The sequence below is a fragment of the Phocoena sinus genome, chromosome 14, assembly GCF_008692025.1.
Source record: "Phocoena sinus isolate mPhoSin1 chromosome 14, mPhoSin1.pri, whole genome shotgun sequence".
NCBI classification, from domain to species: Eukaryota; Metazoa; Chordata; class Mammalia; order Artiodactyla; family Phocoenidae; genus Phocoena; species Phocoena sinus.
In genome coordinates this window covers 55,884,586-55,890,600 of record NC_045776.1, presented here as the reverse complement: position 1 = coordinate 55,890,600, position 6,015 = coordinate 55,884,586, and positions in this window count along the sequence as shown.

The window sequence follows — 6,015 nt, the reverse complement described above, 5'->3', positions numbered from 1 at the left end:
ATGCATTCCATGAGATCAAGGACTAAAATAGCATGTTCACAAAGTATCACTGACGCCTAGCACAGCACCCGGGACTTAGTAAGTGGTCAGTAGACATTGACTGAGTGAATGAATGAATAATGAGTGCATGCAAATCTGTATTCCAACTGTGTAAGGACCGTAACTCTGAGGGTAGTATTACATGGCTTTTGCATGGCCCTCCTTGCAGTCTCAAACTCTGCATCCTTTGGTCCTTAGTGTCTTCTGATAACACCTGGTAAACACAGGGCTGATCCCAGCATGGCCAGCATGTGATGGGTTAGGTTGTGCTCTGTTTTCCAGCTACGGAAACTACAGTCTTCTGGTCAACAGAGGGGGGTTCTGAAATAAGATAAGGATTAAAAAAACAAAGCAATGCAAACCCCTACCCCCCTGAAAAAAAACCCTCTTGCCGCTTTTCCTTTCTCCTCCTTCTCACTCAAGCATAGGAATAGCTTAACCCCCCCACTTGCCTTTATCAGATTCCACCCCCTCCCCCGGCCCTTTGATGCTAAACACAAACTTCTTTCCTACCCTTTAGCCCAAAGGATCAAGCATTCCTTCCTGTGTCTCCACTGCACATTTATTTATTTGAAAACATCTATTGATTGATTGATTTGGCTGCATCGTGATTTATTTATTAGTTTCAGTGCGTGGGATCTTTTGTTGTGGCGCAGGGCTCTAGAGCTCACGGGCTCAGTAGTTGCGGTGGGTGGGTTTAGTTGTCCTGTGGTGTGTGGGACCTAAGTTCCCCGACCAGGGACCAAACCCAAGTTCCCTGCATTGTAAGGTGGATTCTTAACCAGAGGACTGCCAGGGAAGTCCTTGATGCATACTTATATTCCATTTTCTGTTGATGTGCTTGTCAGCCTCTGTGAGACCATAAGCTCAAGGGATAACAGAGATAGGGGCTAGGAGAGGGGTAGCTGATGGAAGGGATGCAAATGTTCACTGAGGATTGAAAGGTTGAATCAGATCACAGGGATGAGAGGTATGAAGTGGGGGGGGGAGAAGTGGCTACAGCTGACTTTCTTGCTGGAGGTTGATTTCTGTAGAGATACTTACTTAGAACCTATGTGGGGTGGCTCTTGATCATAGGGGATGTTGGAATCTACCACTTTAAATTATATGGGTTCACAGCCTCCTTGGTATTTCCATGACTTCTGGCCTCTCCCGTTGCGGAGCAACAGGCTCCGGACGCGCAGGCTCAGCGGCCATGGCTCACGGGCCCAGCCGCTCCGCAGCACGTGGGATCTTCCCGGACCGGGGCACGAACCCGTGTCCCCTGCATCGCCAGCTGGACTCTCAACCACTGCGCCACCAGGGAAGCCCTCCATGATTTTTTTATACTAGTTTCTGGCCAGGCAAGTAGTACATTCTGCCCGATCTGCACTTCTGAGACACGGGAACGATGAGGTGTGGTGGGCCAGCGGCACGGGTGTGCTAACCTGCCCTTGCCCCCGCCCCCAGCTTTAGATGTTACACCACTGTTCAGCCTTAAAGATCTGCGAGGCAATGTAAGACTCAGCATGGACGTGACCCATGTTTTTATAATAATGCATCATCATTTTTCTAGATCTGTCTCTACTTTACCGGTAATTTAAAATATTCTGCTTTGATGCTAAGAATACCAAGGGATTTAGATGATCCATGGCAGATATTTGGCATGGATATAGCCTTTCCAAGGACGGGCGAACAAGCAGATGAAATCATATGATCTTCCTTGTATTCGTGGGTATGGAGACTGTCGAAGTGCAAAATATAGTTCAAATCCTTGGGCAGCTGAAAATTGAACCCAAAGGAATGGGATCGTTTTGGGATGCTTCCTAAAGAGGACGGTCTTATGTTGGACTTGCCTAGATGGTAAGAGTTAAGTAGGAGGAAGGGATGACTTTTCAGATAAAGCAAAACTTTGACAAAGACATGGAGATGCAAACCAGCTTGGCAGATTGCTGGCTCAGGGAGATGGGCTTCTGCACCAGCTTCTCTAGTGCATTTTAATTAGACCTGGAAATGAATTTGACTGAGAAGGATGGAGGCACACTTTGGATGGTTTTACTGATGATTCAAGAATGTTTAGCATTGATAGGGGCATTGAAGGACTTTGTATAGACAGTGACGTGGAGAAGTGGCCTCTGGGACGGATGGAAGTGGATCAGTCTGCCACCAGATGGGGACAGAGGGACGCCTTAGGGGGCTGTTGTGCTAATTCAGGTATAAATGATGGGCTCCAGGTGGAGGGAAGTTGGAATGGGAGAAGAGAAGACATGAAATATTTTGGAAAATTTTCAAGTAATAGTCGACTCTTTTCTTTCTCTGTTACTGTGTACCTATGTCTCAAACTACTTTTTAGTTCTTCATTATAAATTGAGAATTACTGTGAAATGTTTCAGCAACACAAAAAATTAAATATTACGATAAACACCCATGTACCCAGGCACTGCACACGCTGTTGATACTCTCAGAGTCTCTCCAAGCCTATCTCCCCTCAGTGGTACCCGGTACACTGAATTTTGTGTTTATCATTGCCACACATTTCCTCATACTTTGCTAGGTATGTAGGTATATGTGTGTACTACACAGTAGAGTTTCGTTTTGCTGTTTTAAAACTCAATAAATAGGAACACCATGCTCTTCGTAGTTTTCTTTACCCAACTTTAATTGATTACTATTTTGTTGATATGAATAGGTATTACTTATTCATTCTTACTACCCTGTGGTATTCCGTTGTATAATATATAGTGATTAATGTATTGATGGACATTCTATTTTTTTTCCAGCAAGGCAGCTATGAATGTTCATACCCACATCTCCTTGTGCTAACAGAGGACCTTTCCTTAGGGTATATTCTTAGGAGAATTGTAGGAGGGATTTGTACCTTCTCATTTAGCAGGTAATGCCAAATTACCAAAACGAGTTTTGTCCATCCTCCCACCAGCCATCTATAAGAGCTCCTTTGGTTCTGTATCGTTGTCAACACTTAGTGGTATATGTTATTTTTTGCCAGCCTTCGGGATGTGAAATTTTATCTCCTTGCAGTTTTAATGTGTTGTTTCCTGACGGCTAATGTCGTTGACCATTTTTTCCCTCTCTTAACATTCAGGTTTCTTTGGAATGTGTAGGCGTGCTTGTTGTCCACTCTCCCACTGTGTAAAAGGACTCATTGATTTGTAAGAGTTATTTATATATTCTGGATATCAAGAGTTTTTTCTGTAATTTCATTCCAGAAATGAAATGAAGCTCGTTTCAATGGGCTTCTCCCAACTGGTGGCTTGTCTTTTCATTTTTAGGACATCTTTGGGTGAAAAGATTCTTTTTAAAGTTTAAAATAGATGCATTTTTGATTATTCTTGCTATGGTATAGATATCTTGTTTTAAGAAATCTTTTCCATTTCTAAGTGGTAAAAGTATCACCCTTTTATATCTCATAAACTATTAAAGTTTTATTTTCATATTTAGTTCTTCAAGACTTTCTTATCAAAGGTTATTTTATAAAGCCCTTAATTACACTCCAAATTTGGGCATAGCATCTAACTTCTCTTGGTCTTAATTTCTTCCTCATGAAGTTAGATTTTGAAGCAGTTGTGCTGTATGGATTCTGCTGCCGCCCCTCCACTTCAAGATTTCATCATGTTATGTTGGGAATGTACAGAGTCTTTTAATGGAACTTCTTGCCTCCGGGGTCTCCTTCTGATTCAACTTGCATCTAGATTTACTTTTCTAAAGACCTATCAAAGTCACTGGGAGACTCCTCAGACTCTGACCTTGGGAGACCATAAGGGCAGCAGCCACGACCATTTTTACTTCCCTGCATCCCCCAGACTCGAGCACAAACCTGGAATATGGTTGGTTGGTCCTCAGATGTGTGAGTGGCTCCCTTCGTGGCTCAGCTCCATTTCTTTTTCTTTTTTAAGTTTTTATTGAAATATAGCTGCTTTACAATATTGTATTAGTTTCAGACGTACAGCAAAGTGATTCAGTTATACATGTATTTTACGTATGTATATAAAAAAATATATATATATATATATATATATATATATATATATATACACACTTTTTAAGATTCTTTTCCTTTATAGGTTATTACAAGATATTGAGTAGAGTTCCCTGTAGGAGTTCCCAGTAGGTCCTTGTTGTTTATCTCTTTTATATGCAGTAGCGTGTACATGCTAATCGCAAACTCCTAATTTATCCCTCCCCCCTCCATTTCTTAGTCTCTTACATCAGAACTCTTCTCCACCATGACCACCTCTGCTTGTCAGGACTGTGCTATTCTAGCCCTTCTTTCCTCTTCCTTTGTTTCTTTTTCCTTCATGTATTTAAATTCTGTCGAATTGACAGATGACCAGCAGCACATTCTCCTCGGGCCAGGAGAAGAGGAGTCTGGAATTTTCTCTTCCCTTCATGTCCTTCTGTACGGTTTGAGTGTTTTACCAAGAGCAAGAATTTCTTTTAAAATCATTGTTTCAATGCTTCCTCTATCCTTCAAGACCCAGTCAAATCTCGCCTCTCACACGAAGCATTTTACGACTGTTCCAGCCCAGGGTAAACTGTCCTCTGAGTTCCAGTTGCATTTTTCTGGATCATTTATTTTATGACTTACACTTTAAACATTTCACGTGAACACTGCTAGATTTTAAGCTCCTTCAAGTGATGAATTGGCTAATGTGGTTTTTGTCTGTCTTTTAGGCCTAAACCCAGTAGCCAGCAGAGTGTTTTTTTTTTTTTTTTTTTTTAGGAGGTGGCAGCTGCTTTCTTGATGATTGTAAATAGTTATTGGAGATGGCCTGGGCTGAGTGGAGACTTGGAGTGTGAGGACATTGGGAATAGTGACATTACTGGAACATGTAAGGATCTGGAGTAAGAGGCTAAATTGTGGTGATAACAATTTGAGGTCTATTTTGGTTATGTTGATTTTTGACATGACCCTGTCCCATCAGCAACTTGGGAAACATTAAACCTGCGTTTCAAGAATTGATGAAGATTTGGGGTGTTGATTAGGGTGTTCTCTGCTGGAAGCCGATCATTAGATTCAGGATACTAGCAGCTGTTTCTGTGTCCCAGACAGGAACCTTACTCCTCACCACCCCCAGCCCTGATTCTACTATTCTGATATCTAACTTACTAGATGACTTTGGGCAAGTTCATTCATTTTTCAGAGTTCAGTCTCCTCACGTGAACAAGGAGGATAACTAAACTTACATATCAGAGGTTTTGAAAGGACTCAGTGGGCCAGCCTTTGTAAAGTATCTCGCTCAATGGTGGGCTTATGGTGGGCAAATAATAAATGCTGTTATTAACAATACATTTTTATCTGCAAGAACTCATCTGCCAACCCTCTTTTTATAACAGAGTAGCACCTTGGTTTAAAAGGTGCTATTTTAAAAGAATTTAAAAATTATTTAGTCATGAAAGATTTTTTTTCTCCCAGTGAAAATTCCTAGATCTGCTTTCATTTTCCCTAATTATCTGATGACAGTGAGAGCAATTCACTGAACAAGTGCAATCATAGCTAATAATTATTGAGCAACCCTGGTCTTTGGACTCCGGCAGTAGTGCCTTTAGGCTCCATGGGCTGCATTTACAGGGAAAGAGGCCCACAGCCCCTACAGTTCAGCCCTGTCTGACGTGGTACCGTATGCTGTGAGCAGAGTACAGAAGAAATCATAGTCATGTCTTTCTCCCCAAGGAAGATTTAATTATGAAAAAATTAATGCAGCTAAAGCAACATGCAAAGTGTACATTTTAATTTACTCTGAGCAGAATGCTTATTTATTAAGGCACGATGGGATATGGAAAAGGTCTCTAGGCTAACCAGAAAGAGGCAGTTATGCTTGACCCTTACAGAGGAGTATCTCTTAACCGTCACGGTGAGCCCCGGGTCCATTGTACTTTGGTAGGTGGGGCACTCGTCTTCTGATTGCATCCGTGTTTTTCTGCTGCCTGTGGCTTATCTTCTGCCTCCGAGTCATGTGTCTTCGCGCAGCTCACAAT